Here is a 22,156-nt window from a genome sequence, read left to right as displayed (position 1 = left end):
CCCTTCACCTTTATTCACCCTTTTTTCTTTCTTTCCTTTCAACAAAACAAAAACAAAAAAAATTACCACCCCCCATTTCTTTTTAATTCCGGACATCACATGATACAATACAATACACTGAACACGCCATTGCTACTACACTTTATAAGGATGAGAACATTGTGGAATAAGACAAAGGAATACTACAGGAACTTCATTCTCTACAGAAACCTTTGTTAGATTCATTATCCTGATTTTAGATTGCGTGTCTGTTTACCAACAGATGCTGAGCATTATGGGCTAGGATGTGCAATTTCCCTTGAATTACAAATTTCTGAAGGCCTTTTCAAGCACACTGTTACTGTTGCGATTAGGATGTTGATGGTCTATGAGGGAGCAAAAGAGTTACAGAAAAACAGAACTTATACTTTGTCTGGGCTTTCAAGAAATTTTCAACTTTAAGTTATTGAATGTTGCTACTGTTAGGTCTGTTGATTACGCAATTGTTTCTAGACAGCCACTTCACACGTATGTTGGTTGGACGTCTAATGCCTATGTACTTTAAACACATACTTTCATTGAAACTGTGTGCTGCAGAAGGTTTCTTATCCCGGTTTTAAATTCTGTTGTTGTCTAAGTACTACTTTTAACTTATTCTCTGATATCTTCTTCTAATGCTTAGTTGTTAAATGTTGAGAAGAAGTTGGCATAGGTGTGTTTTGAATTTATTGCCGAACTGACTCCAGAGTAGAGTTTTCATTTAATCTCCAGGAATTTGCAGGTAGAAAAATGTCAATGGCATCCACAGAGTCTCTCCGCCATTTACAGCATCATCTTCTATTTTGCTTTCACACTATGGTCCACCCTATTTTCTTTCGTCTTACTATAAGCATGATTTCTGTGCCCCTTGCTTCCCAGACCTAAGAACCTTAAGGACTCTGTAACTCCCTGTGGCTCCACACTGCTTCTGCAAGGTCTCCAAAATCATTGGCAAAATGACTCCCTTGAACCTTGATGGGAGTGTTTCTGTTTTTTTTTTTTTTTTTTTGGTTAACCTTAGCTTAGGTTAGGTTAGTGCACATTTGACCATCAGGGTTTTTAAAGAAAAGCCACAAACCATAAAGAACTAATGTTCCATTTCTCTGCAGAAGAGCTAAGCACATTGTCATTTTAAAACCATTTATTTCCATTCTTTTTTGCTGAGGTGTCAATTGTAAGGGTTAAAAATAGTTCTGGGTTTCAATTCTCATGTCTGCTAAACTATGTGTTTTCCTTCAGTCTCCATTTATAAAATTTCCCTCACCTGTGTCCAGTGAAGTTAATATGCACACTTTTCTTACCTGTGTTTTTTACGTGACATCTGAACTGTGAACTGCAGTAGTCCATATTGCAGTCCAGTACTTACATACCAAAATTTTCTTCATCTTGATGCAACTCTTTTGTTGTTTTTATGTGGACAGCAAACACTGAAGGTGGCTGGCCACCATTTTCTGAGATGCAGTCTGTCAGCCCATTTCTCTCATTAGTGTTTCAAATTAATATAAGATTTTTACTAATGATCTGAACTGTGTACTGTGTTTGCCCCACTATATTTTGATTTGCCACCAAATTCATGATTCTTTGCCTTATCATCAAGTGCTCTTGTACAGACTGATATCAGTGCTTGGACTGATGTAGTATAAAAGCCAAAATCTCGTTGGTCTTCTGTCTTGTAAAAGTTAAGATTTTCTAATTCAGGCACAAAAATGTCCCTGACCTGTCCTCTGCTGTTGTCTTATATCTATTGGTGTGTGCATTTCTGTCAAATAACATTGTCATATTCTAACAAAGAGATAGAGGGGCTGGCCAGTACTTACCTCAGCTCAGTACAACCGATAGATACACAAAAAACAACCGAAAATTTAAGTTCCTAGCTTTCGGAATAAATGTTCCTTCATCAGGGAGGAGAGAGGGGAAAGAAAGGGAAGAAGGGAAAGTGGATTTAGTTACTCACAACCCAGGTTATGAAGCAACAGGGAAAGGAAAGCAGGGAGGGTAGCAAGGATGGAGGCATGGTTGTAAGAGGGAAGCCAAAGATATTCTAGAATATCTTTGGCCAAAGATATTCTAGAATATCTTTGGCTTCCCTCTTACAACCATGCCTCCATTCTAGAATATCTTTGGCTTCCCTCATACAACCATGCCTACATCCTTGCTACCCTCCCTGTTTTCCTTTCCCTGTTGCTTCATAACCTGGGTTGTGAGTAACTAAATCCACTTTCCCTTCTTCCCTTTCTTTCCCTTCTCTTCTCCCTGATGAAGGAACATTTATTCCGAAAGCTAGGAACTTAAATTTTCGGTTGTTTTTTGTGTATCTATTGGCTGTACTGAGCTGAGGTAAGTACTGGCCAGCCCCTCTATCTCTTTGTTAGTATTTGTTTCACATCTTTATATGAGATTTTCCATTAATTATTTAGAACATTGTCATATTCTCTTTCATGCATACTTAGCATCACTTCACTAGCACATGCCACCAACTGTGCTTTAAAACCCACGCCTACCTCAAGATCACTGTGGCAATGCCTACAAGTACTTGATGTGCACCCTTCCTGCTTGCTTCTCATGCCACCAACAGTACCAATGTACCCTCCTCATGTGCCAAAACAGAAGGTTTTCTCCCCAATGCAGGTGCTCCACGTGTGCTGTACTGAGCCATAGGTCACCCCTCTGCTCTTTCCCCACAATGAACCATGCTCTGTACTGCAGGAAGCACCCACTCCCCTCCATGTGTGGAGCAACCATTATGTTTTTTATTATCTCTCTGTCCTTGCCACACCATCCTCATGGTTGGTTCCTGTCAGTCTGAAGTTTGTTTACATGATGCTCATATTGTGCCAAACCACATTCTGGACATGAAACTTTTAATATTTTGTGAACTAATCAAACTCTCAATAGATTGTTTCCTTTCATTTGCATGGAGTTGTAGATAAAATGGATAGGATGAGAATATTTTTAGTTGTTTTGAACACTTACATTTTACTTATTTTTCTATAGTTTTTTATGTGTGTTTCTCCCTGCCTATAACTTCTTTCCCGATGTATCTGTCCACTTCTGTACCCAAAAGGTCACTGCAATGAACCCTCATGTGGAGGCTCTCAGTTCATTCCCAGTACTGTCAGGGATTTTCCCTTGTTGAGGGGACTGGACCTGATTGCACTCAGCCTCATGATGCTGATTGAGGAGCTGCCTGATTGACATGTAGCAGCTCCATGGTCAAACTGTCAATAACAGCCAGGAAGGTTATGTGCTGACCACATGCCCCTCCATGCCACATCCAGTGATATATAACTGATGATAACATGGAGGTTGGTAGAATACTACATGGTCTTCAGTGCCAGATCACAGGGTTTCCTTTCTTTTCCTTTCCCTGTTTTCCTGATGTATCTGGCTTGTTTTGTAACAGATACAATACCAGTTGATGTGTTAAGTTTTTCACTAATAGTTGCCTACCTCTGCATTTTTCCAGTGACTGCCTTTTTTATGTATGAAATTTCACAAAATACAAAGAAATCCTGATCATATATAAATGATGTTAGTGGCACCAAATATAGTGCCCAGTCCCTACCTATTGAGACAGGAACTGAAATTGATGGTAGAAAAGCAAAAACTGAATGCTTAACTCTGTTTTAAAATGTTTCTTTACAAAGGAAACTCAGGGGAATCGTCCTAATTTAATCTTCATACCACAGAAAAGATGCATGAAATAAGTATTAGTGACAGTGGTGTTGAGAAACAGGTGGAACCATTAAAACTGAACAAAGCTCCAGGGCCCAATGAAATCCCTGTCAGATTCTCTACTGAATTTGTGACTGAGTTAATTCTTCTGCTGATTATAATGTATAGTAGGTCCCTCCAACAAAATACCATGCCCATTTCTTGGAAAAAATTACAGGTTACACCCATCTGTCAGAAGGGTAGTAGAAGAGATCCATAAAACTACTATCTAATATCCTTGACATTGAATTGCTGCAGATCTTAGAGTTAATTAATTGGTTAGTTAGTTACTTTCATATTCCATGGATCATTTTGCATGATAAAGCGTCATGACGCAGAATGAGTCATTTTACACTCATATTTCAAATTAATTTGTACATCTATATTTACTCTAAACATCACAATATAATAATTATAATAATTTTTCCCCTTGAGATGAAAACAAGATATACAGATTCAGTCCTACCCATCACTGTTTACAGATTACAAACATACAAATTCTTCTACTGAATGGAAGGAGTTGTCAACGAAAAACTTTTTCAATTTATTTTCAAATTTTACCTTGCTATCTGATAGACATTTTATATCACTGGGTAAGTGGTTAAAAACTTTTGTTGCTGTGTTGTGAACCCCTTTCTGTGGAAAAGACAGACTTAATGTGGGCATAATCTCGAATCCTTTGAAACTGGTGTGTTTCCAAGTAAACTTAAGCAGTCAACAGTAATACCAAGTTTGACATTAAAAATTTCAGACCCCTATCATTACTATCTACACTTTCGAAAATAATTGAAAGAATAATGTATGACAGTCTGCTAGACATCCTAAACAAAAATAAAATTCTTGTAAATGCACAGAATGGTTTCAGAAAAGGCAAATCTACACAAACAGCTCTCTTCAGTTTCCTAAAACTTGAGGACAAGAAACTGATCTGTGGGTTGTTTCCGGACCTTTCCAAAGTGTTTGATCTTATAAATCATAATCTACTGCTGTTAAAACTGTATAATTATGGTGTCCACGGTATTTCCTATGAGTGTGAGGAGGATTACCGGGTTGGTTGCACCAATAATCACACCCATTTAGCAATAGTTCATTTATTAATCTTAACACATACAAGATCACAAAGAACTGAACTGAAAATGGTGGAACAGCCAAAGATAATGCTTACAATCCAAAGACATATGCATATCAATGTTGGTGTTGATTTCATCGGCGCCACAATGTGTCGAGCGGTGATAGGTAGGCCGACGGTTTGTGGGTGGAATGGAGCAATGACGACGATGTCTCTGGTGGGCGTGGCAAACACAGGAAGCATGTCCAGGTCAACATCATGCAAGAGGGGAACACATTTCACCAGGTGTCAGAGAATGGCGGAGGTTGTGTCATGAGCACTGGATGAAGAGAAACACATGACGAACATTGTATAATTGCACAGTGTTATTGAGGTGTCATGGATTATGTCTGGGGGGACAGGCACAAACACCTTGAGTGAGGGCACGTTCAAGATAAGGGGGAGGGGGGGGGGGGCATGAGAAACCTCGAAAGGGCGAGGCAGGCGATGGTGGAGAGGTCGAAGGGACCGGCGAAGGACCTGGCGGCGAGGCGTGATCGTAGGTAAGCTCAATGTGAGAACTTGTGGTCACTTGAAGGAGTGCATGAGGCCGGAGTAGAGGGGGAGGTCAGAGAAAAGCTCGATGATTGGAGCTGGAAGTCACTCGATGGAGTGTGTAAGTCCAACGTGGAGGGAGTGGTTGGAGCCTCGTGAGCCACAACAGTGAGTGGCATGGTCGTGGCCTGAAGGGGGGTAGAAGAAGGCCCGACATGAGCAAGCTTAAGTCTGTTGAGAGAGACTGTAACAGCTGAATTTTTCATCTGGATGTCATAGGTGTTGGCTGAGCGCAGGAGAACTTGGAACGAGCTGGTATATGGAGGTTGGAGGGGAGCACGGACAGTGTCATCTCGGAGCAACGCACTCGCAATTATCCAGGGATTTCAAGATGTGAACCTTAGGGTGAGAAAGGCTGGAAGGTGGAGGGATATGGAGGTTGATGAAGTGGCTTCTTATGTGGTCCATGAAGGAAGGTAAGCTAGACTGAGGGAGAGAAGCAGAAGGGCTCACAAGTTCGCCAGGGAGCTATTGTGCCTTTGAGGTCTTCCTTATAAATCGCACGAATGCCGAGAAGCACAAGGGGAAGGGCCTCCATACATAGAGAGTCATGGCATCGAAGAGCCGCCTTGAAAGTGTGGTGCCAGCCTTCAACTAGCCCATTACTTTGCAGGTGATATGCTGTGTTACGGATGCGCTGGATGCCACAAATGTTACAAATCCTGTTGAACAGGGCCAACTCAAATTGTCTGCCATGGCCAGTCGTGTTTATAGCTGGACATCTGAAATGCAATACCCATGACTTGATGCAAGCTCAAGTGACAGTTTTTGCCATAATATTGGGGAGGGGGCCAGCCTTGACCCAGTGAGTTGTTCGGTTGATAGATGAGAGAACATAATGAAAGCCATTAGAGGGGGAGAGAGGGCCGACAATGTCAATGTGAATATGCTGGAAATGCCCAGGAGTGATCGAAAAGGTGCCGAGGAGGGGTGAAGTGTGCTTGTGTACTTTGCAGCGTTGGCATGCGATGCAGGAGCGTGCCCATTGCTGGCAGTCCTTTTTGACAAATCTCCACACAAAGCATTCCACTATGAGGTGGGCCCATGTACGAACATGATGGTGGGCTAAATTATGCAATGCGTTGAAGACAGTTCAGCGGAGCGTGGTTGGGATTATGGGGCATAACATGTATGTATTGTTGTCGCACCAGATCTCACCAGAAATGCCAGGGAAGGTAGTGCGGACGAAGTATAGTGAAGAGGTAGAGTCTGAAATCAGGTTTTGTGTTTCCTTGTCAGCTGGTTGGAGGTTAGGTAGTTCAGAAAGGGCTAACAGCAAATGGACGGCGCCGACTCGTGAAAGGAAATCAGCAACTATATTGTCAGCACCCTTTATGTGTCTGACATCACTGGTGAACTGAGATATGAAGTCCATATATCTGAAGTGGCGAGGAGGCGAATCAGCTGATGGCAGTATCACTCATGTCTGTGGTGATGAAAAGCTGTGCATTGGGATGAGGATGCATGATGGTGCAGGCCTCGGCAAGAAGACTATGAGGGCAGTGAAAGAGGGAGTCATAGCAGTGGTCCATGGAACGGGCCATGATCCAGAAGTGTTGGTGCCTGCCAAGGCATCCGTCAGTGGAGCCTGAATCTCCGCAGCCCGAGGTAGATGTTGGCGATAATAATCAACCATCCCCAGACAGCACTGGAGCTCTTGGAATGACAAAGGTCTGGGTAGGTTTAGTATCATTTGTACTTTTGCAGGGGGTGAAGAAATGCCGTCGGCAGAGACCTGAAAACCATGAAAGTGACAGCAGGTTGATGTAGGTGCAATTTGTCCTGGTTGGTCTCGATGGCTGCTGCCGTGAGAGTGTTCATAACAGTTTGCACATGTTCAATGTTGTCCTCAAAGGAGGAGCTGAACACAAGAATTTCATCAAGATATGCAAAGCAGAATTTTAGGTCAAATAGGTCTGGTGAAAGTTTGTGGTGTCACAAGAAGTCAATGCCTAGTATAGGTTGATGAAGCACTGCCAGGTCTGTGTTGCATTTTTCAGACCGAAGGGCATGAATCAAAAATGAAATAACCCAATTGGGGTGGTGATTGCTGTCTTCTGGATATCTTCAGGTGCCATGGGGATCTGGTGGTAGGCCTGTTTGCAACATGGACGCACCATCGAGGGAACTAGTAAAGTCGGCAATATTGGGTATGGGGTAGGTGTCCATAATTGTTCGTGCATTTATTTGATGGTAGTCTCCTCACATGCGCCAGGATCTGTCTTTCTTGGGTGTCATATGTATGGGCGTAGACCAGCTACTGTCAGAGGGTTCAATGACGCCAGAGATTAGTAGTTCAGAAGTCTGTTTTTTAAGGTTGGAGACACGCTCAGGACAAAGTTGATGCGGTTTACTAGAGATCAAGGGACCTGGCATGAGGCATAGCTTATGAACCATGCCGTTGGTAACAACGGAAATATTGCTGGTGGCACAGGAGGCGGTTTACTTACAATGTGTGGCAGGCGGGGCAGGTGAGGCACGGTCGTGGTGTTCGGAGCCACTCAGTGGATCCGACATGAGCCAAGGCGGCGAAGTGTCCGAGGAGTCAACGTGACAAAATGGCCGCTGGCCCGAAACGGTGGTACTGTGGTCAGGCGAGCTCAGTAGACCTCATGAAACGTTAATGAGATCATTATCCGAGAGTGCGGCCTGTGGCAGCATGATCATGGGCGAAACGCTTGATGCGAGTGCACTGTTTGTGTTGTCAGTTGAGGTCGCTCGGTGGCATGCAGGGGCCGAAGTTGCATTGTTTGAGGTGCTGTCCATGAGGGGCGGGCTAGGAGCCATCAGTTCGGGAAGACATGATGCTTGTTGCGCATGCACACTTGTGTCCAGCTGTGTGTCTAACACTGTCTTGTTAGGAGGGTGTGGCCCTGTGGAACAGTCAGTAGCAGTTATGGCAGTCTCGATAGCACAGTTGCAAGGGGTAGCGGGAGTTAAACACATGGAACCTTGATTGCTGGTATTGCAAGCAGATTCAGCCCACTTACTGACCTTGCTTTGTCCTTGCTGTAGTGTCTGAAATTCCTTTGCTACATCAGAGAGCTGGAGCTGTGTTTCGTGGAGCAGAAGGGAGGGCTGAAAGTTTTCCTTGTGTAGGTGAGCAACGTGTTCGAGCTCGACAAGGCACTTATGCGTGGTTTCTTGTATCATCGTCATCAGAGATGAGCATGTAGGGGATGTGAGTCTTGGACGGATGGTGAAACATGGTGTTTTGCACTAGGTCCAGTGAAAGTTTGTGGTGTTGCAAGAAGTCAATGCCTAGTATAGGTTTGTCAATTTCGCACACTAAAAAAGTCCACTCAAGATTGCAGTTTGTGGAGAGTGTGATGACATGGGAAGTTGAACCCGAGCATTGTAGTTTAGTTAAATTCACGGCTTGCAGTGATGTATGATGATGGTGGATGTTCGACGACACTAAGGACCTGGGCAGCAGTGAAATATTGGCACCTGTTTCCACTAGGCAAAGGTATCCCGACAAAATGTCTTTAATGTAAGGTCGTCCACAATTACTCGGTTGTTCCTGAACGGAATGGAGTACTCGGGATTCCTGTCATGTTGTGCGCAGGAGGTGGCACCCAAACTTACCTGCAATTGGCGGTTTGGAAGTAGCGGTGTGGTCTGCAGTTCTGTGCCGCCTCACCAAACTGTGTGTGGAAGTAACAGTATGGGTAGTGCGGTTGCTTTTCCTGTGGAAAGTTTGTTGTCAGTGGCAGTGGCCAAGGTTCAGTGGCTGGAGCAATTTCGGTTGCAGGAGGGGGCGTGACCATGGGCGGAGCCAGTGGTGTCCCAGTTGCTTGTTTACAGCTTCCTGGAGCGAGCGGAATGGTCGGCACAGTACGGGCCTGGCCGCATCTGGTCGCAGGGCAATGAGCCTGAACCTGAGACTTGTCAGGTAGGCAGTGGCTGGCAAAATAGAGCAGTGATGAATTGTGTAGCTTGTCAGCAATTGCTATTCTTTGCTCGACAGGTTCAGGAGACCCCTGAGCCAGGGCAAAGCGGATGTGAGGAGATAGTTTATCTGACCAGATGGCGAGGAGAGCTGTGTCAGAGAATAGATCGGCACTGACCAGGGCACATAGCCATCTCCAAAGCTGGGAAGGTTTTTCATTGCCTAGTTGTTTGACGTGGAGCACTTGCCATATTGTCGCCTCAGTTGAGTGTGCAAGCCGATGTAGAACTGCCTAGAGTGTACCGGGTAGATGAGTCCGGGGCATCAACCAGGTCAGCAGTCAAGTCCTCCTGGTCGTTGCAGGTGGTTGATGAGGCACAGAAACTGTAGTGTTCCAGGAGAGTGTGCCTCCATGGGGTGTGGCAACGATGGCTTTTTGGGTGGCAGCATCAAGGTGACACGCTGTGGTTGAGCGCGATCCATCACGACGCGGAAGGCCAACATGGGTGAGACACCATAATGTGTCAACTGCAGTTGCGGAAACTCAGCACTTGTGGGTGCATTTGGATTGATGCGTAGTGGACGACCAACACGGATGAGGCACCCAGATGTGCCGAGAATGGTAGCGGAAGCTCAACTGGACCCAGTGCAGGGTGTCAAGTGAGAAAAAGTTCAAAGTTTGAGAACATGTGTTAGTCCGCGGAAAGCTTGATGTATGATCAGAGCTGGGGTCAGATGTGTTGCAGGGAGGTTGTGGAGGTGCGGTCTGTCCAGAAGTACATTGTGGGAAATGGTGTCGAACGTGGTATCGTATGTGTGAATGTTCACTGTTCATAGTCACTCCACTCATAACGGTGTGCAGATAAGATGAATGTCATGGCACAAAACATTGAGGCATAGCAGTGGGACAGAGGTGGAGTTCAGGCACAGATAACAAGTTATTGTTCCTGTTTCAGGCCGGGGCTATCAAAGTAGGAAGGCATGTGCTGATGCTGAACCGAGGCAGGTGCGGGCGTGGTCAGATGCTGAGGAGGTAGACCTGTTAACAAAGTAGTTCCGGCCACGTGGCAGGCATCCATGTGGTACTGCATGGATTGCAGCATGGAAAATTGTTGTCCTGGTGGTATTGGTTGTCCAACGAAGCATTTGCAGAAATTGGTGTTGGTCCCGCACTGCATGGAGATCCATAATACGTAACTGCACAGTCGGTGAGGGAAAGCACATGTGGCGGGAACAAAGGCGTTTGACAGCCGGAGTCATGTGCACTCTTAACCTCACTTATTGGTTCAGGCTCGGAACGTCCAGCAAAATCGGCATAATTATTGAGTGAGAGTCATCGTGCTGCAGTCCTGGTGGGTGTACATCGCTCGCAACATGATGCGTGTCGAACACAAAATCCGGCGTTACGCGCTGGGCCAAAGTCATTGTTCGAATGCTGTGTCGATGTAATACATGTGAAAATAACCAATGCAGAGGTCACAGACACAGTATAATGGTGAAAACAGAAGATGTTACAACTCAGAGGGTCACCAGTGAGGAGGATTACTGGGTTGGTTGCACCAGTAATCACACCTATTTAGCAATAGTTCATTTATTAACCTTCACACATACAAGGATCACAAAGAACTGAACTGAACATAGCAGAAGAGCGAAAGATAGTGCTTAGAGTCCAAAGATGAATGCATTTCGATGTTGGTGTCAATTTCATTGGTGCCACAAGTGGTTCAAGTCACATTTAACTGAAAGGAAACAAAGAGTACAAATTACTCAGGATGGAAATGTGTACCATTCTCATTATAAAAAAAGTTAATTATGGGGTGCACCGTTCTTGATTTTTCTTCATGACCTACCTCAACAGTTTTCAACAGCTGATATCATATTATTTGCTGATGATACCATTTTCATTAAAAAAGAGAAGCATGATAATGAGATGCAGCAAAAAGTCAACAAAACAGCAGAAGTGGCAGAAAAATGGTTAAAGATAAATGTCTAGTTGTCCCAATGACAGGAAAACTGTATGGATGAACTTCAACCATATAAGGAAGAAAAATAGGACCAATGTAAAATTCACATTATAAAATGGCCAAATTCAGCAAAAGAATCAGATAAATTTTTTAGGAATATGGGTGGATGAGCGTCTAAGATGGGAAAACATGTACAAATACTTATCAAGGAATTAAGAAAGTACTTTTACATATGAAGAGTGCTTAAAGATAGCTGCAATACCGAAACAGTGTTAAGTGCTTGTTATGTAAACATGCATAGTCTACTGAAGTATGGAAAAGTGTCCTGGGGAAATACTTGTTTTGCAAAGCAGTCTTTTAATCTCCAAAAGAAAGCTTTAAGATTAATAAGTGAAATTGCTTACAGAGCACCATGTAGAGGTATCTTTAAGGAATTAAAAATCATGACATTACCATCTATATTTATATTTCAAAGCATGTGCTTCATTAAAAACCATCAAATTTCACCTTTGAATAGTGAGATCCACCATTATCAAACAAGGAACAGGGATGACTATCATAGGGATGTGCACAGAAAATCAATATATCAGGACACTGTTGTTTACAAACCAAAAATTTTGTACAGTGCACTGCCAGATAACATAAAAAAATACTAAACAGTAATACATTCAAAAAAAGAACTAAAAGTCTACTAATAAACAACAGCTACTACAGCATTAACGAATACGTGGAATGTTGCTCAAATCTTTAGATCTACTTCATAACTCTCTCAACAAAAATTCATAATCATCAACCATACCTAGATAAAACCAAACTTCTTTCATCCATGTATGTATGTAATTATGCTCCTAGCTTTTTTGCTGTATGTTACTATGCCAAGTTAACTAAAATACTAGTATTTAATAGTTTTAGTAAAATCAACCAAGGTGTTTAGCAAGCTTTTCTTCTATCTGTATGTACGAAAGCAGAATAATGTTTTTGTTATAAAGATGTGTTGATACCAATGATAAGATTTTGTCCGTGATTTAAATATACACTCCTGGAAATTGAAATAAGAACACCGTGAATTCATTGTCCCAGGAAGGGCAAACTTTATTGACACATTCCTGGGGTCAGATACATCACATGATCACACTGACAGAACCACAGGCACATAGACACAGGCAACAGAGCATGCACAATGTAAGCACTAGTACAGTGTATATCCACCTTTCGCAGCAATGCAGGCTGCTATTCTCCCATGGAGACGATCGTAGAGATGCTGGATGTAGTCCTGTGGAACGGCTTGCCATGCCATTTCCACCTGGCGCCTCAGTTGGACCAGTGTTCGTGCTGGACGTGCAGACCGCATGAGACGACGCTTCATCCAGTCCCAAACACGCTCAATGGGGGACAGATCTGGAGATCTTGCTGGCCAGGGTAGTTGACTTACACCTTCTAGAGCACGTTGGGTGGCACGGGATACATGCGGACGTACATTGTCCTGTTGGAACAGCAAGTTCCCTTGCCGATCTAGGAATGGTAGAACGATGGGTTCGATGATGGTTTGGATGTACCGTGCACTATTCAGTGACCCCTCGACGATCACCAGATGTGTACGGCCAGTGTAGGAGATCGCTCCCCACACCATGATGCCGGGTGTAGGCCCTGTGTGCCTCGGTCGTATGCAGTCCTGATTGTGGCGCTCACCTGCACGGCGCCAAACACGCATACGACCATCATTGGCACCAAGGCAGAAGCGACTCTCATCGCTGAAGACGACACGTCTCCATTCTTCCCTCCATTCACGCCTGTCGCGACACCACTGGAGGCGGGCTGCACGATGTTGGGGCGTGAGTGGAAGACGTCCTAACGGTGTGCGGGACCGTAGCCCAGCTTCATGGAGACGGTTGCGAATGGTCCTCGCCGATACCCCAGGAGTAACAGTGTCCCTAATTTGCTGGGAAATGGCGGTGCGGTCCCGTACGGCACTGCGTAGGATCCTACGGCCATGGCGTGCATCCGTGCGTCGCTGCGGTCCGGTCCCAGGTCGACGGGCACGTGCACCTTCCGCCGACCACTGGCGACAACATCGATGTACTGTGGAGATCTCATGCCCCACGTGTTGAGCAATTCGGCGGTACGTCCACCCGGCCTCCCGCATGCCCACTATACGCCCTCGCTCAAAGTCCTTCGACTGCACATACGGTTCACGTCCACGCTGTCGCGGCATGCTACCAGTCTTAAAGACTGCGATGGAGCTCCGAGTGCCACGGCAAACTGGCTGACACTGACGGCAGCGGTGCTGAAATGCTGCGCAGCTAGCGCCATTCGACGGCCAACACCGCGGATCCTGTTGTGTCCGCTGTGCCGTGCGTGTGATCATTGCTTGTACAGCCCTCTCGCAGTGTCCGGAGCATGTATGGTGCGTCTGACACACCGGTGTCAATGTGTTCTTTTTTCCATTTCCAGGAGTGTATAATATTTTATATTGTTCTGTTAGTTAGTTAGTTAGTTATATTACTTGTTCCATGGATCATGAACACAATTCTTTCGTAATGATGTGAAACGTGTCAAAGTACACAAGATTCATTTATCCCAAATAATCATTGTTAGTCTTATATACGGTACAATTGTTAATGCTTACTGTATTTCTTTGGCCTATGTCTAAAAATTCATCTATGGAGTAGAAGGAGTTGTCATTCAGGAATTCCCTTAACTTACTTTTGAATGCCGATTGGTTGTCTGTCAGACTTTTGATATTGTTTGGCAATTGACCAAAAATCTTTGTGGCAGTATAATTCACCCCCTTTTGTGCCAATGTCAAATTCAATGAACGGTAGTGAAGGTCACCCTTTCTCCTAGTATTGTAGCTGTGGACTGTGCTATTAATTCTGAAGTGATCTGGGTTACTAACAACAAATTTCATTAGGCTGTATATATATTGTGAAGCTACTGGCAATATCCCTAATTCTTTAAATAATTGTCTACAAGATGATCTTGGATGAGCCCCAGACATTATTCTGATAACACGTTTTTGTGCAATAAATACCTTCTTTCTTAGTGATGAATTGCCCCAAAAGATGATTCTGTAAGAAAGGAACGATTGAAAATATGCATGGTAAGCTAACTTACTGATGTGCTTGTCTCCAAAATTTGCAATGACACTAATAACATAGGTAGCTGAACTCAATCGTTTCAGTAGATTGTCAATGTGTGTCTTCCAGTTTAAATTCTGATCAATACAAACACCCAGAAATTTTGAACAATCTGCTTTAGCTAAAGATTTTCCCCCACACTCTATATTTATTTCCGGTGTTATGCCTTTCCCTGTACTGAACTGTATGCACAATGTTTTTTTGACAAGTCCAATATCGTGAATGTGATAATGCGGGTGCTAAATAAATAAATGAATAAAATAAATGTTGAGTAATGAATGTCATTTTTCCTTATAGTATTGTAACTATGTACCTCATTGTTCCTTTTGAACCATAGTGGATTATTTACAACAAACTTCCTGAACGAATAAATATACTGTGAGGTCAGAATGCCCAACTCCTTAATCAGATGTCTACAAGATGATCACAGATGAGCACTACATATTATTCTTACAGCACATTTTTGGGCAATGAAGACCTTCTTTCTGAAAGATGAGTTACCCCAGAACATTATTCCATATGATGTAACTGAAAGAAAATAAGCAAAATGTGTTAACTTAGTGCTGTCTCTCTCCACAAAATTTACTATGATTCTAAGTGCAAATGCGACTGAACTATGTTTTTTAGGAGTTCCAAAATGTGTTTTTTTCCACTGTAAATTCGAATCAGTAAGGACACCTACGAGTTTTGAAGTTTCCACTATATGTATTATTTCATCACCATGTGTTACACTTATCACTGGTGCATTACACCTAGAGGTGTAAAACTGAATCTGATGTGTCTTTGTGAAATTCAGGGTGGGACCATTCACAGAAAACCAGGCAACTTTTTTCCATTTCTGTATGTATACTGGGAGTGATTACAGTACTGGTGTCATCTGCAAAAAGAACTAATTCTGCTTGTTGTACAGTAGACGGTAGATCTTTTACACATATGAGAAACAGTAGTCAACCTAAGATTAAGCCTTGGGGAACCACATACATTATTTCTCCCCAGTCAGAATTATGTCCCTGGATTCTGCTGGCTGAATTACTACTAATCATAATTTTCTGCATTATTTTGGTTAGATATGACATGATCCATTGGTTGGCTATACCATCAATCCCATAAAACTTCATTTTATCTAGGAGTATACTATGATTCACACAACCAAATGCCTTGGATAGGTAACATAAAATGCCTCCCAGAGCTGTTTTGTTCTTTAATGCTTGTAATATATGGTGTGTGAACATGTAAATGGCATTCTCAGCAGAGCAAGCCTTCTGAAACCCAAACTGTGATTTGCTGAGGATATTATTGTCACCAAGGTGAGGTACTATTCTGGAATACATCACCTTCTAAAAAGTATTTGAAAATGATATCAGCAGTGAAATAGGTCAGTAGTTACTGACATCTCTGTTATCATCTTTCTTAAAGAGAGATTTAACAATGGCATACTTTAGTCCCTCTGGAAAAATGCCGTGAGTTAGTGATGCGTTTCATATTTCAGACAATACCAGACTTACTATATGTGTACAAATAATTAATACTTTATTGGAAACACCTTCAAAACCACAAGAGCTTTTATTTGTGAGAGAATGTATGACCCTCTTAATTTCAGAAGTAGAAGATGGTGGTACATCCATATGATGTAATTTTATGAGAGTTACTTCTTCCGCATATTGCTCTGATCTTTCCCTTGAACTGTTGGTCCCTATGCTTTCGTCTATGTTTAAGAAATGATTATTAAATACATTTTCTACCTGTGGATTGTCATTTGTAACCCATCCATTCAGTTCAATAGTGATGTTATTGTCATCTGTAGTTGTTTGGCCTATCTCTTGCTTCACTATATTGCTTATGCCTTTAAATCTGCTATCAGGCTTACTGATTTCTGGCATTATGTGCATGTTTCTTGATTTTTTAATATCAGTTTTAGTAATTTTGAGTAGTTTTCTTAGTGTACAACTACTGTGAGGTCTCTACTTGTTCACTGTGGTTGAGCGGTTCTAGGCACTTCAGTCCGGAACTGCGCGGCTGCTACTGTCGCAGGTTCGAATCCTGCCTCAGGTGTGGATGTGTGTGATGTTGTTAGGTTAGTTAGTTTTAAGTGCTTCTAAGTTCTAGAGGACTAATGAACTCAGATGTTAAGTCCCATAGAGCTCAGAGCCTACTGAATCAACTCTACTTGTTCTTGCCAAAAGATACATTTCCCTTTTCCTTTCACAAGACTCTATTCTGAGCTCAAACATAATGAGGTGTCTTGAATAAAATGACCTCCTCAATGCCAACATGTGAAACTCAACTTGCACTCTTCTCACATGATATATTGAAAGCCTTGGATTAAGGCAATAAAGTAGATGTAGTATTTCTTGATTTCTGAGAAATATTAGACTCAGTGCCACTTATTGTCAAAAGTACATCATGTGGAGCATAAAGTCAAATTTGTGACTGGGTTGAGGAATTTTTGTTAGGGTTGATGCAGCCTGTTATCTTGGGTGGAGAGTCATGACCAGATGTAGAAGTAACTTTGGTATACCCCAGGGGAGTGTGTTGGGACCCTTGCTGTTCATGTTGTATATTAATGACCTTGCAGACAATATTAATAGTAACATCAGACTTTTTACAGATGATACAGTTCTACAATGAAGTACTGTCTGAAAGAAGCTGCATAAATATCCAGACAGATCTCAGTAATATGAGGGTTGGATCTTTAATAGTGGCAACTATTTATTTATAGCTTGTACAAAATAGGTACATGTTACTAAGTTTTACTGACCTTCACAGTAGTCAACAGGATTGTTTATAACTCATTGCCAGTGATGTGGAAGTTGTAGGATACTATTAACAGTGCCAGTTGTGTTGACAGTTTGAGCAGCCTAGTCTATTGCCCAATGAATTTGTAGCAGTTTTGAAATGAATGCTGTTAAATGTTTCCTTCAGGTTAGAATTCGAGTTGAACTTATGAGGGCTTAAGTCAGGGGAGTGCAGTAGGTGGTATAGCACTTAGCAGTCCCATCAGTCAAACAATCAGTAACAGCTTACACTGTACATGCTTGAGTATTGTCCTGCAAAATGATGGTCAGGTCCTGCTCAAAGCGCCATCACTTCTGTCTCTATGCTGTTCATTTTTGGAACAAAACCTACATTGAACTTAGAAACTTACGAAAAATATTGATTGAGTGTCACCTAACCATGTGAAATTTATAGATGTCCACATATGTTGCTGTTGTGCAAACCTATAACCATGCTGACCACAACTTGGTCACATTCAAACTTTGTATCCATAAATGGGGACTTATTCTGTGATTCTTAATGGGAAAGTGCTGTGTAATATAAGAAAATATTTTATACTTCTGTATTTTGACATGGCTCAGTCTGCCTATTGTAATTGTGTACTCTTTGCTATATATTCCTAAGTATTTCAATATGGCACATTTGGTAGGACTGTACCCCATGAGGCATTTTAATACGTTTTTAAGTTGACAGGCATATCTTTTATATTTACTTTATGTAATGTGCAGATCTTAATGTAACTTTGCATAACCTGCACATACACCTCCCAGTAATGTTTGAGTGGAAAACATTTTGGATTGTCCCATACACTGGGGTGTATTATGTAAAATGTTTTCCTCCGACTTTTATAGATTTAAGCTACCCATTATAAATGTAAACACCAACAGGGTTAACATCTTAATTATGTAAACTTTGTATAGTACATATACTGGGAAGATTATTTCATTTTCAAAGCATTTAAAATCCTGTAGCATCTCATCTGTAGCAATTGCCCAAAATATGGAAATTACTAAGCACTTTAATTAGAAACTGTGAATTTGCCGTTGGACCAACTCCACTGAATCTCCAATCCTTATGTCATTTAAAAGTATGATGCAGATAGTTGAGAAAACATTTTATTGACAGCTGATATCTTTAATTACTAAGGGAGAATGTAGGAAATTTTTTTATTACTCTTTTTCAAATGTACTTAATCCAGCTGTAATCCAGGTTAAAAATGGTTCAAATGGCACGGAGCACTATGGGACTTAACATCTGAGGTCATCAGTCCCATAGAGATTAGAACTAATTAAACCTAACTAACCTAAGGACATCACACACATCCATGCCCAAGGCAGGATTCGAACCTATAAACATAGCAGTCACGTGGTTCTGGACTGAAGCGCCTAGAACCGCTCAGCCACCATGGCCGGCTCCAAGTCAGGGGTTAATATTTTGCAATATGTTGATTCATTATGTTTGTCACACAAATGCACTGATTTTCATAGAACTAAGTATTTTCTTATGTTGCTGACATACATCACATTTTTGGCACTGGTTCCACTATGCATCAAGGAGATCAATGTTTGACATGCAACACAAACAACTACATATTACCAGTGGCACCTGTAAAACATTGAAATATCAATACTGATTCAGTTAAACCAGCATCTACTCTTTATGGCACTGAGTTTAGTACTGCAACAAATTAATAATATAAATCGTTTTTGATTTAACACAACCTGGATTAATTCATTCCATTTTTGTGCGGCTCTCTGGCATGGTTTTCGCTTCACCTATTTTAAGATCATTTTATTTCTTCTCAAAAACTGGACATTTAACACACCATGTCATTTAATTAATTAAAAAATTTGAAAATTTAACTACATGCGCTGTCAAAACTATGCAGTGGATCCCTGCCTAGTTTTAAGCTCCCTGTCGGAGTAAGCTGCTTTCTGCAAAAGTATTTGGTGCCCTTTTGTCAAACTTGACCATCATTTCTTACAGAAGGGGAAATATGTGCACCGTGCTAGCAATCGAGGAATATTTAGGGATTTAGTTTAAAAATTCCGTTTCAAAGATCCCAGCCGAGTCTTTACAAGTTTTCACCCAGTACAACTTCTGCCAACTGCAGATGTCCCAAGCTAACTGCTTGTCAGGAATGAGACAGTTTTATCTATTTAAGTCAGATGACGAAAGATACCTTCAGCCTTCTTGTGAATTTTGTGGTGAGTTCACACCATCAGTTTAGCTAATAGCAACAGTAGGAGGTGGGTCACATGTGAGGTCGTCGTAGTGTTCTGGAGACCACACCACAGTCACCTCTCCTCTTTGTAATCCAGACTTCAGCCACAGCTGACATCTCTTATTCTCCAGACTTCTGAGTGGGTGGCCTTATGATGTCTGCCATCACTGCTTGCCATGACTGCCACAAACTGCACTGTGTCCTCCGCTGCTCCCTATCCTTGTAGTTATGCACAAATCTGAGACAGGCAACCTACCTATAATACATCTTTACAGTGATTAGTTATCTATCCCTTTCATAATACTGTTAACATTCCAACATGGACTTTCCGTTGTTTAAATATCTTGGTCTCTCAAATTTTAACAAACTAACCAAAAGTGACCACGCATTGCCTGTGAATAAATTTGAAAACAAATCATAATAACAAAGTGGGTCAAGGTAAATAATTTTTTTCAGTGAAGGAATTGGATTAATGTATAACAGAGGGCTTGGAATTTTGATTCTGGAATAACTATATAAAACTATTAAGTTATTGATAGGATTTCCAGTTCCAAGGAAAACAGGTGCTGACAGCTGTGAATGTTACTGAACTGTCAGTTTAATAAGTAATGGTTGCAAAATACTAAATGATTTCTTTACAGAAGAATGGAAAAACTGGTAGAAGCTGACCTTGGGGAAGATCTGTTTGGATTCTGGAGAAATGTGGGAACAACTTTGGCAATAGTGACTGTATGACTTCTATTATAAATCAGTTAAAGGACAGGCAAACCAACATTTTTTAGCATTTGTAAACTTAGAGAAGTCTTTTGACAATTTTGACTTGAATACGCTCTTTGAAATTCTAAAAGTGGCAGGGGTAAAATACAAGAACAGAAGGCTATTTAAAATATGTATTCAAAATATGTACAGAAATCAGAGCCAGTCATAAGATTCAAGGGGCATGAAAGGGAAGAAGTGGTTGAGAAGGGAGTGAGGCAGGGTTGCAGCCTATCCCAGATGTTATTCAGTCTTTATATTGAGCAAGCAGTAAAGGAAACCAAAGAAAATTTTGCAGAAGAAACTGAAGTTCAGGGAGAAGAAATAAAAACTCTGAAGTTTGCCAGTGTCATTGTAATCCTATCACAGACAGAAAACGACTTGGAAGGACAGCTGAACAAAATTGACAGTGTCTTGAAAGGAGGATATAAGATGCACATCAAGAAAAGTGATACAGGGGTAGCAGAATATAGTTGAACTAGATTAGGAAATAAGACACTAAAAAAGCTCTATGAGTTTTCTTATTTTGGCAGTAAAATAGCTGATCATGGCTAAGTTGGAGAGGATATAAAATATAGACTGGCAATGGCAAGAAAAGTGTTTCCAAAGAGGAGAAATTTATTAACATCAAATTAAAGTGTTTCTGAAGGGGAGAAATTTATTAACGTCAAATAAAAGTTTAAATGTTAGGAAATATTTTCTAAAGGTGTTTATTTGATTACATTAGATTAGATTAGATTAATTATTCATTATTCATTCCATAGACCCATAAAAGAGGGAATCCTCCTGGATGTGGAACATGTCATATAAATACATTACAAAAATGTAACTAGAAAAACTTTAGTTTCATTAATTTTAATGATCCTCAGTCAATAAAAGTAAAATTATGTTCATAAATTAAAATTAAACTTACATCTGCTTTCATTACACCCATAATTCACACAGTAGCTAGTTACTTAGCTATTACAACCAAGTATTGTCAAAAATTAAAGTAAATTATTCATTTCAGTGATCCTTAGTTAAGAACAGTCAGATCATGTACAAGATTTAAAATTGAACTTCCACTATTTACAGACTTAAGACTTACATCTGCTTTCCATACATCCATCATTCACACAGTAGGTAGTTATTTGGCTGTTACAACCAAGTATTGTCAAAAATTAAAGTATAATAAATTTTCATTAAAATGGTCTACTGCACTTGTTGAGAAACTCATGGATGGAATAGAAGGAGCTGGCCACCAAATTTTTTTAAGTATGTTTAAATTGTGCCTTGTCTGAAACTTAACTCTTAATGGTTGCTGGTAACTTATTGAAAATATGTGTTGCTGAATACTGGACTCCTTTCTGGGCAAGAGTAAGTGATTTTAAATCTTTATGTATATTGTTCTTATTCCTAGTATTGATACTGTGTACTAAGCAGTTAGTTGGAAAAAGAGATGTATTATTTACAACAAACTTCGTTAAGGAATAAATATACTGAGAAGTTGCAGTTAATATGCCCAATCCTTTGAATAGGTTTCGACATGATGTTCTTGCATTTACACTACTCATTACGCTTATTATACGCTTCTGTACTCTAAACTTTTTTTCTCTGTTTGTATAGTTACCCCAAAATATCATACCATATGACATAATGGAGTGAAAATAAGCAAAATATGCCAGTTTTCTATATTTATATCTACTGTGTTTGACATGATGTGCATTGCAAATACAGGCTTTTTTAGGCATTTTAGCAGTTCACTAGTATGTTGCTCCCAACTGAATTTATTATGAAGTTGTAACCCCAAGAATTTTACGCTCTCAACTTCTCCTTTTCTCATGTTATTGTATTTTATACACACACCAGAAGGAAATCTCTTGGAAGTTCTGAACTGCATATAGTGGGTCTTTTCAAAGTTTAATTACAGTGAATTGGCTATGAATCACTTATCAATGTCAGTAAAAATTTGGTTAGCTGCCCTTTCTAACTTTATATTTGATTTACTATTTATTGCAATATTTGTATAATCTA

This window comes from Schistocerca gregaria, chromosome 8, assembly GCF_023897955.1.
Source record: "Schistocerca gregaria isolate iqSchGreg1 chromosome 8, iqSchGreg1.2, whole genome shotgun sequence".
NCBI classification, from domain to species: domain Eukaryota; kingdom Metazoa; phylum Arthropoda; class Insecta; order Orthoptera; family Acrididae; genus Schistocerca; species Schistocerca gregaria.
The sequence above is the reverse complement of the archived record's forward strand: the minus strand, read 5'-3'. Positions refer to the sequence as shown.